Raw genomic sequence first — 13,432 nt, forward strand, 5'->3', positions numbered from 1 at the left:
ATAAACCGATTAGCAAAAGTTATTTAAACAAAAATGTAAACATTTTTAAGATATCAAAACAACTTTTAAAAACCAAAGAACTGAATAAGGGAAGACATGGCAAATATAACATAATACATTAAAATACTCAAAGTAGTATAATAGAGTTGAAGCCAAATATATGAATTCTATCAATAAATGCAAATAGACATAGCTCACTTAATTAAATACTAAGGTTTTTAGATGACTCGCCAATCAAGGGTTAATTCTATGCCCGTTATGTGAGGCACACTTAAAATACATTTGACTGAGAATGATTAAAAATAAGGACCAGGCAGAGGTATACTAAGCAATTACAGACAAAAATAAGGCAGAGGTTTGGATCTTGATAAAGGACAAACAATTCAGTTAGCAAAGATAGTATTAAATGTAATAGTAAATATGACAAAGCCCATAACTTAAAGTGAAGACTTAACAGCTATAAATATTTATGCACCAAATACCACAGCTACAATCTTAGTAATGGGTTTTTAAAGTAAAATACATCATGAATGAAAGGTTTTAATACATAAATTATAGTTTAAGGCAGATTAAATGACTCTCCCATCAGAAAATCTGAAAACTATAATCAATAAGACAGATCTTGTAGCTGTAGGAGAGTATCAAATATCAATACATTAATAGTTCCATCTGAGTGCATGTAGAAATTCATAAAATTTGACAACTTCCATAATCTCCACAAAACTAGAAATAATAATACATGATAAAATGAAATAAATATGTATACATGAGAATATATGGCATATAATTATAAGCAATCACTAGCAGGTTTATGAAATTATGAACTTAGAAATAAATTAAATAATTAGAATAAAAAGTTAAATATACAGCTCAAAAAAATCTAGAAACAAGGTGAATGTAAAGGAAGCTTAAGAAAATGAAAAAAAATCAGGATAAAAATATATTGAGTTAGGAAATAGTAACAATATTTAATAAATCAAAAATTTTGTTCTTTGAAGTAAATGGACTGTATTAGTCCGTTTTCATGCTGCTGATAAAGACATACCAGAGGATGGGAAGAAAAAGGTTTAATTGGACTTACAGTTCCCCAAGGCTGGGGAGGCCGCAGAATCATAGCGGGAGGTAAAAGACAGTTCTTATATGGGTGTGTCATGAGAAAATGAGAAAGAAGCAAAAGCAGAAACCCCGGATAAACCCATAAGATCTCATGAGACTTATTCACTATCATGAGAACAGAATGAGAACCTGATTCAAATTATCTCCTACCAGGTCCCTACCAAAACGTGGGGATTATGGGAGTACAATTCAAGATGAAATTTGGTGGGGACAGAGCTAAACCATATCATAGACAAACCCATTAGTTTATATAACCAAGAGAAAAGGGAGAATGTAACATGTCCAAAATATAAGTAAATAATGGGACTACTTTGTATTTAAATTACAAGTAGAGGAAACCTAAAATTTGTATAGAGAACATGGATGAGATAGATACATTTCCAGGCAATTTATCAACACTGACTCCAGTAGAGTTTAACATATCAGATTTCATAGAACAAATGGAGAAAGTTACCTCTACCAAACTATTCAAAGGTAAAGAAAAATAAGCACATTATTAGGAATGGGGTATCCATCCCCTCAAGCATTTATCCTCTGAGTTGCAAGCAATACAATTACATTCTAAGTTATTTGAAAATGTACAATTAAGTTATTATTGACTATAGTTACCTTATTGTGCTATCGAATAGTAGGTCTTATTCATTCTCTCTAACTATTTTTTTGTACCCATTAACCATCCTCACCTACCCCAGTCCCCCCATAACCCTTCCCAGCCTCTGGTAACCATTCTTCTACTCTCTATGTCCGTAAGTTCAATTGTTTTGATTTTTAGATCCAACAAATCAGAACGTTCTGAGCCTGGCTTATTTCACTTAACACAATTTCACATTGCATGCCTGTTTCAAAATGTCTCATGTACTCCATAAACATATATATCTACTATGTACTCACAAATTTTTTAATTAAAAAAATAAAATTAAAAAAAGAAGAAAAAGAGATCACATCTAGATGACTTCATACAGAATTTTTTTCCACACTTTCAAATACAAGTAACTCCAATGCCTCTGATGCTATTCCATAGCATATAAAAGAAGAAAAACTCAGTTTTTGTTGTTGTTGTTGTTGTTGTTGTTTTTTGAGACGGAGTTTCGCTCTGTCGCCCAGGCTGGAGTGCAGTGGCCAGATCTCAGCTCACTGCAAGCTCCGCCTCCCGGGTTTACGCCATTCTCCTGCCTCAGCCTCCCCAGTAGCTGGGACTACAGGCGCCCGCCACCTCGCCCGGCTAGTTTTCTGTATTTTTTAGTAAAGACGGGGTTTCACCGTGTTAGCCAGGATGGTCTCGATCTCCTGACCTCGTGATCCTCCCGTCTCGGCCTCCCAAAGTGCTGGGATTACAGGCTTGAGCCACCGCGCCCGGCCGAAAAACTCAGTTTTTAATGAAACAAACATAATATCACTACCAAGGCCAGATATAAGGTGCATGAAAAAAGTAAATAACAGAATTAAGATTATGCAAAATTCTAAAGAAAATATTAGCAAATAGGCTATAATAGTATATTAAAAATATTGACTAAATTGGGTTCATTTCAAACATGAAAAGGAGTTTAAATATTATAATATTTACCTAATATAGTTAATATAAAAATATTTATTAATATAATCACTGAGCCAAAGTTAAATGCCAATACAATTTTGTTAGACATTTCCCAAATTTCCCTGTCTACGAGTTGCATACTTTTGCACTCTTACTATCAATGCATAGGAGTCTTTTTGAACAATTTTCCTATATTGTCAAAGGTATGTTTTTAAATCTATGCTTTATTTAAATTGTGAGGCTAAAGATCTTTTAATATGTTTAAGGACTTTTTTTTTTTTTGCCACCCATGAAATATACTTATTCATTTTTTTTTTCCCCCCTGCACATTCTATTCTCTTTTGGAAGGAGGTACTTTTGTTCTTCAGCTTTTAAGAACTCCACTTTATATATTAGAGACTAGCACTACAACTGTAATTTTATGCCACAATTCTTATCCCTGGGTTTTTCATTTGTCTTTTGATTTTCTTAAAGTTTGGATGCCTGATGATAACACCACCACAAATGCGCATTGACATATATCACATGCATTCTTTATAGCAACAGACTGGAAACAAATCCAATGTTAATCAGTAGGAGACGGGTTGGATAAATTATGAATTATTCACAAAGGAAAGTTCTTAAAGTCATAAAAAATAATGAGTTCTATGAACTATTTTTGAATTATCTCTAGAACATCTTTTTAAGGAACAAAAAGCCACTTCCAGTACAATGCAAACAAATAGGAAGAAGAAAAACAAGCAATAGTTTATATATTCAAAAGTTAAATGGACTGAGGAAGACGGAAACAAACCAGATAACTGAAAATAAACTAAAGCAACAGAACTGTATGTAAATTTTATAACAATCACACAGAGAAAAAAAAATTTCGAGTTATCTTCAGCTCTGATTGTACTTTCTTAGCGCGATATATTCTAAGGGGGGAAAAAAGAGCTGCAAAGAAATCTTTAACAGCCAGTAATTTCATTGTTATTATATTAGTTTAGCGATTTAAAAACTGTTTTTTGAATATCATAGGATAGGAAGCTAAACATGACAATGTTATTAGAAAACAAAATTTTGGGAACAAAATGTTTGGAAGAAAAGAGATTCAAAATTTTCAAGTGAATTTGTGCACATTGGAATGGCCCAAGATATAATGACTCCCCAGCAGCAACGAGGATACCTAGTTTCCCCACCAAGAAATCTGGTTCTCCAAGAAACCAGGGCTTATAGGAGAAATTGGTGATTGTCAGACAGGATCAGGTGAGCCTAGCATATCTCATTCCAGGAAACATTTGAAAATGTAAAAGAAATGTGAGGTTTAATTGAAGAAATTTTAATATAGAATGGGTATTAAATGAAATTAGAAAAAAATATTAGTTTTCTTAGATGATAATGAAATCACAGGTTAGTTAAAAAAAAATTTTTAAGGAGATGCATGCTTACATACTTAGGAATAAACTATCACTATATCTAAAATTTACATTTCAAATGATTCATTAAAAATATGTGATATATGATATATACATGATAACATGGCAAAATATAAACAAAAGTTGAGTGTAAGAGATAGGTACACTGGTGATCACTGTATTTTTCTTTTAACTTTTCCAAATGTCTGAACTTCACAATAAAAAGTTAGAATGACTTAAGGGACATAACAACCAGTTGAGATAGGTGGTAGTAAAATGTATTTTGGATAAAACATTTGTCTATTGATTTCTCAATTGGGGACACTTGTGAAATGAGAAAAGTCAGTTTAAAATTTTACTTTATTAAGAATAAAGTTTATGCTCTCTTCTAGTCCCGGAGGATCACAATAATTCAAGACCCACAGTTTGGTAGTTAGTTTTAGCCATCCTGATGTGATACCTGGTTAAAGAGAACATGTCCGTAGTAGTCTCTTCACATCAGGTGGCTGACTTTAATCAGTCTTAGCTGTGGTGTTTCATCCAAGGTGGCTGGGTGAAGGATGTCAGATTTGGACATCCTGTGAACTCTGAAGGAGAATGGTAGGAAAAAAAAAATCCTTTAGGTATTACTAAAGGAACTATAGTAGGTGAGTGTGCACTTTTGTGAGACCCTAGGATGAGAACCAGATCATCAGTTGATATTTCAGGAAATATTTATCTAGCATGGGGTGAAGTCCATTCTCATTTACTAAGGAGCCAATGTTAATTGCGGAGCAAAGGTTAATATGCACAAAGCACTTGAAAAAAATATAAAATCACATGTATTATATGCATGTGTTATAGAAAATAAGTGGATGCTATAAAATGCATGCTGTCTTGCATTGTCCTTTTTCCTCCTGTTTTCATGATACTAAACTCAACCTTATTGCACTATTTCCATATTATTTTCATCACTACCATTAGCTTTGAAGTCTAATAAAATTTTATAAAGATTTTATTTATTTTTAAATCCACAGTAGATAAGAAATACTTGTTGATCCAGGCACAGTGGCCATGTGTGCCTGTAGTCTCATCCTTTTGGGAGTCTGAGGCAAGACCACTTGAGGCCAGGCGTTCAAGGCTGCAGTGCACTATGATTGCTCCTGTGAGTAGTCACTGCATTTCAGCCTGAGCAATATAGCAAAGTCCTGACTCTTAAAGAAAATAAAAAAGAAAGAAATACTCGTGGAGAGACGGCACAGGGTGGTAAAAAAATCAAGCATTGCTATATGAAAGATATTGAAAGTTATTTGGTATAATGTAGACCTCCTCCAAGTCCAAATAATCTAATTTTCATAAATTTTATACACTAAGGAGAAAATTGTAAATCATATAGACTCACCAGTTTACAATATTCTTTAATATACAGAGTAGAAGGCAGTGAAATAATTTTTATTTCTATTTTGCACGTGAATAACTGAGGCACAGAGATGAAGTGATTAGTCCAAATGCCCTCACTAGTAAAGGGGAAAGCTAAATGGCCTACAAGTTCACCCTCTTTCTTCTTTACCATGATGCTTTTTTGAGCGACTGAATGTCATCAAACTAGTTTGTACTTGTAGATCTAGGCTAGGGCTCGACTTGACTGATGATGAAGTGGAGAACCAACACTTCACAATCATGAATTCTTTTTGCCTAATGTGTTTTGCATGATGAGACCTGGTCAAGTATGTTTTTCCGGTTGTAAATGGCTGTTGGGTCATGATAACCAATTTCTGGCTTCTTTTATTTTAATGATGGTTGGTGATTCACATTTTTTTCAATTCACATGAGAAGAGTGGTGCTTTACTATTGACTTCACATGAACATAAGACATCTTAATGAGTTTTGGCACTTAGAGGGCATTTCTGCCTTGGTTACTTCTGAAGCTTCATGGAATTCTATGCCAGAATCAAGCCTTCCAGCATCATTGCTCTTTTTAAGGAACTGTTAAAGGAGCCTGAGGGCTCTTGAACTTCTGATACTGATGGGTAGTGAGACACTCTTTTAACTTAATAGGTTCTTTCCACATTTGCTAGGCTGTATTTATTTTTTAATACCAGCGGCCTGGGACATCTGGAGGAGATCCTTGTGTATAATTCAGTAGGCAGACTCTTTTCCTACCTGTTGTTTTAGTCCTTTGGCTTTGTTTTTCATTTCAATTTACAGCTATCTGTGCATAAAGCACTTGATCTGTGTAGCTAATGTCTTAGACTGGAAGCTAAATGAATGTTTTCAATCTTTTCTTTCTGTAATAGTGATTTTCCAATCAAAGAATTTTACAGGGAGGAAGGCAGAAGTTTATCTTTGTATCTGCTTTATTTAAAGGGGTTGAGCACATTTACCTCATTCAAATACCTACCTGTGACTTGCCCCTAATGTGTGTGTATCCATGTATTCATGTATTGGCTCATGTGTATTCATAAGCTATGATATTTGATTCATTTATGGTTTTCAGCTTTCAAACCAGAGCTACTCATTCAAATAGAATTTATTTTTTAAAATTGAACAAAGTAAGTTTAAAGATCATTCACTCTATCAGTATATATAAAGTTAATTTTCACTTGTTTTTAGCAAAAGATATAATTTTTTCTTCGTTGTTCTACCAAGCAGTAGAAAGAATAGAATATGCCCTGTATTCTCATAAGGGAAGTAGTTGATAAGGACTGCGTGTTTGTGTGCAAAGGGTGAACCAATTTTTTAATAATAGAGTTTTTTCTTTTCTTTTCTTTTCTTTTTTTAAATCACAGAGTATAGCCAGGTGCAGTGGCTCACGTCTGTAATCCCAACACTTTGGGAGGCTGAGGTGGGTGGATCACCTGAGGTCAGGAGTTCAATACCAGCCTGGCCAACATGACGAAACCCCATCTCTACTAAAAATTTTAAAATTAGCCGGGCATGGGGTGCACACCTGTAATCCCAGCTACTTGGGAGGCTGAGGCAGGAGAATTGCTTGAACCCAGAAGGCGGAGGTTACAGAAAGCCAGATCTCTCCATTGCACTTCAACCTGGGTGACAAGAGTGAAACTGTCTCAAAAAATAAAAAAAGAAAAAGAAAAATAAATCACAGTATATACCGACAGAGTGAAATGGGAAGGACAACAAGGATGAAACAGGAAGAATGGGACAGAGGGACCATTTTAAAATATAGTGTATTCATAGACGATTGGAGGTATACTAAGGCCAACAGAGCAGGAAATGACTGCCATCAAAGATAATTTGTTGCTCACAGTTTCCAAGAGGCGGGGCATGTGCATGCCATGCCACCTGGGGAAGCCCTGGGGTTGGTTAGGAGAAAGAAAGAGAAAAAGAAGAAGAGCCTTTGTGGTGGTTCCTGTGGGAAGGAATGGGTGAAGCAGGGTGAACAAGCTGTGGGTTGGCTAGTTTGAATCATTTCAATGACCTCTAGGGCATAGGGGTTGTTCCTGGTCATCTGCTCCCTGTTCCTGGGGTGATTTGGGCAGGTGGATGCTGGCCCAGAGATGAGAGCCTGATAAAACCATGTTGGGGTGTGGGTTCTGGATTCATGGGTCTACATTTGAAAAGAAAGCTTGTGGGTGAATTGTTTAGTATCTCTAGGAATTGGCTCTCCTTGGGTTCAGCAGTCCTTCTAAGGACAGCAAGGCCTCAGATGTGCAAACACTATAGTAAAGAAAATAAAAGACATGGATAATACAGGGAGGAAGGAAAAGAGAGCTAGAGGTAGGTTAAGAAAGACAACATACAAAATGCCCTCCAACCTCTAATGATGTTTTAGAGATGTTGTTAATACAAGTAAGACACCAAGGTTTTCCTTGACATATCCAAGAAGTTTTAAGCACTCTCTTTTCTTGGCCCCCACAAGCATTTTTAAAGTTCGACTATAATATAACAACACTTAAAATGATGCCTCAGATTTTACTTATTTTATGAATATCTGTTTTCTCCACTGGACAAGCGGCCCTGAAAGTTTGTACTTTATCATCTCCTTTGTGTAGCAGTGTCTAGCACATTCCACATTCTTATAAATGATTGAAGAAGGAGCAGAAAAGAAGACAAGAAAAATATAGAGTAAAAAAGGAATGTGCAAAGTTTCCAAAGACTGCTAGTGTAACAATGGGATTTGAGAGTAAATCTCTTGGAAAATACCAAATGACACAATTATCTTATAGAGAGGAGGCTAGGAACATGAATATTGCCCAGCAAAGCATATACTTTATATCTCTAAGGCCATCCATCTTGAATGATACCTGGATCACTAACCTCTTGTTATGATTGATCCGTAGATTAATACCTGCCTGGAATTGTTGGGGAATGTTAGAATGGAAAACAAAATTTTTTTAAAAAATAGTTATCACAAGTGAAAGAGCTCATAATCATGTATAATATATAGGAATGTTGATGTTTGGACATGAAAAATGAGGATGAAGCATTATTAAAAGTTCAGTTACTATATTATAAAATCAAAAAGCAGTGAAACAAATGTGAGTACCATATAAATTAAGATGGGTATCTGTTTTTCCCAGTTAAGGAGATAAGCTGATGTGCAGCGATTCACTGAGCTAGAGAGTTTATCAGCAGAGTGATCATGAAGGCTTAGTGTGGTCATATCTGCTACCCTCAGAGTCTGATTGCAGTGTTTTTGTGTGTGTGTGTGTGTGTGTGATGGAGTCTTGCTCTGTCTCTAGGCTGAAGGGCTGTGATGCGATCTTGGCTCACTGCAACCTCCACCTCCCGGGCTCAAGCAATACTCCTGCCTCAGCCTCCTGAGTGCTGGGACTACAGGTGTGCACCACCGTGCCCAGCTAATTTTTGTATTTTTAGTAGAGATGGGGTTTCACCATGTTGGCCAGGATGGTCTCCATCTCTTGACATCATGATCCACCCACCTCAGCCTCCCAAAGTGCTGGGATTACAGGCATGAGCCACTGCACCCGGCCCTGGCTGCAGTTTGAAAGGAAGATACATATAGAGGGAAACGCTAAATTTGAAATTGAGTGCCTTTGGAAGAGGTGGTCTCACACTGTGAGAATCTAAATATAGGAGTTGACAGAGTAGGAGTTGTCCAATTTAGCCACTCACATCTATTGAGTTCTTGTTATTTCACATTTCCTAGGATACCCAAAGACCTTTGCAGGAGCCTTCATGGGGTCAGGAATAATTGTTAGAAAAACTAAATGGAGGATTATGTGAAGCCAATAAAAAACTGTTTGTGAAAACAGAATATAGAACTTATATTCTTTCCCAGTCAGGTTTTGATTTACTGGTTATTTTAGCTTCTGGTCTCTGTGGTATAGAATCAATAACTGATCATTTAAAACAGTGGTGGCAAATAGGTTTAAATTTTCTTGTTATCTCCAAATGATTGGTAAAACTGCCTGGAGTCTCACACTAAGTAATATTCTGAGGCTACATCTCAGCTGAGCTGTAAAGTGCTCTGAGCTCAGTAAACAGTGTCCACCTTGGACATCGTAGTTAGGCACAGAGCCATTTGTGACAAGTATTCATTATCCCAATTCCAAATACCCTCCTCTATTTCTCAGGTAGTTTAATAATAATATTTTCAGGCAAAAGAACATATTAAATAATTTCTCATGTAATTCTATGAGAGTTATATCTCCATAGATAATAGTAAAATAAAATATATTAAATTTGCCTAGAAATATTCATATATTTTAAATGATAGATTAAAATGATCCATGAGTACCATAAAAAGTACTGTGAAATCACTCTATCCCCACTGGAGACCTGAAAGCCCACGTGGACAACTATACAACCTGTGTGATCACAATTGTATTACCGACTCCCTTCAACCTTCTCCTCGCTGGCATAAAAATGTTCAAATCCGTTTTATGCTAGTCTAAGTTAGCCACTAAAAAAGGCAAAATCATTTGTCAGCAAGATCTATGTATCCTTTCCTGTCTAGAATGAGATTTCAAAATACATTTGGTCTTTTTCTAAATCTCTCCAGTTTCTGTTCATTCCCATTTCCTTAGCTTTTATCCTTGGAGGGATTGAGTAAATTATGAGTCCCTGGAGTAGAACAAAATAAATAAGCAAATAAATATATAGCTTAAACCAATGTAATTCTACTTAATATCAGGTTCCCCAAAGTTTCAGATGGCTGATTGACAGTGGACCACTGACCCCAAATTAGACTTGACTTGATTTAGTTTTTATGGTTATCTGTGTGTAGTCACTAGAGACTATTTTACATTAAGCTTACCTCCCCAAAGTAGAATATTTTGAGTACAGAATATATTTATAACTCTATGTATTTTTATTGTTTTATTATTGCTTAGGTATTTGCTTGTTTTGATTTTCTATCAAATTGCCTGTCTGTCTCCTAGTCTTCGTTTGCTTACGTTTTACAGAAAGAAGTAATTAAAACTTCAAGCAGAAACTTGTTTTTGGTGTTCTTTGAAAATATTCAAAAATTAGTGACATTTAATATAAATGTAAAGATTGAGAATTATTGCCTCCTCTTTGTATCATGCTTTCTAGGGAATTACTGTAGAATTTGTGGATGTGTGTTTCAATAGGAAACTATGCTCTGTCTGTAGCATATTCTTCCAGAGTATATGATTCTAACTCTGATTATTGTCTTTGAACTGCTTTCCAATTTTTTATTAGTTGTAGATAACTAATGGATACGTAGATGGTGTCCTGTTTGGTAATGATTTAGTTGATTTTCTCCCTTCTAGGAAATGCACTTTTGTCCTTATTTGCAAGCCAAAACAGCATTCCTTTATTTCATTTAAATTTGTGCATTTTTAAAGCAATATTAACATTCACTTGGTTCGCTCATATCAAATGAGTACAATAAAAACTTTAAAGCATGTTAATTTCTATGTTTGTATGAGAGACATGATTTTAATTTTTCCTGAAAACTCTCTTTCAATACCGCATTTAGAGGAATTTGTGATTTCTAACATTATATTACTTTAGATCAAATATAAATGAGATCAATAATTATTCCAGAGTTAAGACATGTCATTTTTGAAGCAGTTTGAGTGTTGAAATTTATTTCAAATAGACTATTACCTCTTTTTCCTTTCCCTTCCTCCTCTTTTCTTTTTTTTTTTATTATTATACTTTAAGTTCTAGGGTACATGTGCATAACGTGCAGGTTTGCTACATATGTGTACTTGTGCCATGTTGGTGTGCTGCACCCATCACTCGTCAGCACCCATCAACTCGTCATTTACATCAGGTATAACTCCCAATGCAATTCCTCCCCTCTCCCCCCTCCCCGTGATAAGCCCCGGTGTGTGATGTTCCCCTTCCCGAGTCCAAGTGATCTCATTGTTCACTTCCCATCTATGAGTGAGAACATCTGGTGTTTGGTTTTCTGTTCTTGCGATAGTTTGCTGAGAATGATGGTTTCCAGCTGCATCCATGTCCCTACAAAGGACACAAACTCATCCTTTTTTATGGCTGCATAGTATTCCATGGTGTATATGTGCCACATTTTCTTAATCCAGTCTGTCACAGATGGACATTTGGGTTGATTCCAAGTCTTTGCTATTGTGAATAGTGCTGCAATAAACATACGTGTGCATGTGTCTTTATAGCAGCATGATTTATAATCCTTTGGGTATATACCCAGTAATGGGATGGCTGGGTCATATGGTACTTCTAGTTCTAGGTCCTTGAGGAATCGCCATACTGTTTTCCATAATGGTTGAACTAGTTTACAATCCCACCAACAGTGTAAAAGTGTTCCTATTTCTCCACATCCTCTCCAGCACCTGTTATTTCCTGACTTTTTAATGATTGCCATTCTAACTGGTGTGAGATGGTATCTCATTGTGGTTTTGATTTGCATTTCTCTGATGGCCAGTGATGATGAGCATTTTCTCATGTGTCTGTTGGCTGTATGAATGTCTTCTTTTGAGAAATGTCTGTTCATATCCTTTGCCCACTTTTTGATGGGGTTGTTTTTTTCTTATAAATTTGTTTGAGTTCTTTGTAGATTCTGGATGTTAGCCCTTTGTCTGATGAGCAGATTGCAAAATTTTTCTCCCATTCTGTAGGTTGCCTGTTCACTCTGATGGTAGTTTCTTTCATATGGAATCAATAAAGAGCCCACATTTCCAAGACAATCCTAAGTCAAAAGAACAAAGCTGGAGTCATCACGATACCTGACTTCTAACTATACTACAAGGCTACAGTAACCAAAACAGCATGGTACTGGTACCAAAACAGAGATATAGACCAATGGAACAGAATAGAGTCCTCAGAAACAATACCACACATCTACAGCCATCAGATCTTTGATAAACCTGAGAAAAACAAGAAATGGGGAAAGGATTCCTTATTTAATAAATGGTGCTGGCAAAATTGGCTAGCCATAAGTAGAAAGCTGAAACTGGATCCTTTCCTTACTCCTTATACGAAAATTAATTCAAGATGGATTAGAGACTTAAATGTTAGACCTAATACCATAAAAACCCTAGAAGAAAACCTAGGCAATACCCTTGAGAACATAGGCTTGGGCAAGGACTTCATGTCTAAAACACCAAAAGCAACGGCAACAGAAGACAAAATTGACAAATGGGATCTAATTAAACTAAAGAGCTCCTCTTTTATTTAGTAACAAAATCGGTTAAGTCGGACAGATTTTTTTTAATGTAGTGACAATGTTAAATTAAAAAGACTACCACTACAAATATTCAGAAAGTGTTGTCTTTTTAAATTTACTACAGCAAACAAATAATTCTTACACTGTAAAGTTAACCATAATCTCAGTGATAGAGTAAAGTGCTAAATTATCTTGACCGGTGAATAGCCCGCCAGCTTTGCAACCTGGGTACTTCCAGTCTTCCAGCATTTGCTCAACTCTTTTGAGATAAACTAAACACATTTCTTAAGAGGAAAGGAAAAAAATTCTGAGTTTAATTTTAAAATATTACTAGGGAAAAGACAAAATGGAATGCTTGTGCCGCAGCCGTGAATATACAGAAAGGCATTATTTAATTTAAAGGTTTCATGCTCCCCCCCCTACAAAAAAACGGATCATGCCATCTTTTCCCTTTTATACTTCCTCCCAGGAAAAGTTAAGCATTATTCTTTCAATTTGAATTTTGCCTTTTTTTTTTTTTTTTTTTAAACTAGCTTTACTGGTCACCTAACTCCCCACCCCATATCTTTATGTGTTAAGGATTCAAGTTATTCTGACTTTTCTCAAAGTTTTGTTTTTTAAGTTAATGTTTCTTTGTGTAGTTACTTTTCATTAAACTTGCTATATTTGCCCCTTGCCTACCATGGGTCATAAGAAGATAAATATCAGACTTGAACATTTTGATTTAATTGACCATTTCTTCTTTTTAAAAGTTGTATGGAGTCAGAAATATAATCTTACACCTACTATTCATAATTTAATTGACCA

This window comes from Trachypithecus francoisi, unplaced genomic scaffold (genome assembly GCF_009764315.1).
Source record: "Trachypithecus francoisi isolate TF-2019V2 unplaced genomic scaffold, Tfra_2.0 Lachesis_group19, whole genome shotgun sequence".
Taxonomy (NCBI): domain Eukaryota; kingdom Metazoa; phylum Chordata; class Mammalia; order Primates; family Cercopithecidae; genus Trachypithecus; species Trachypithecus francoisi.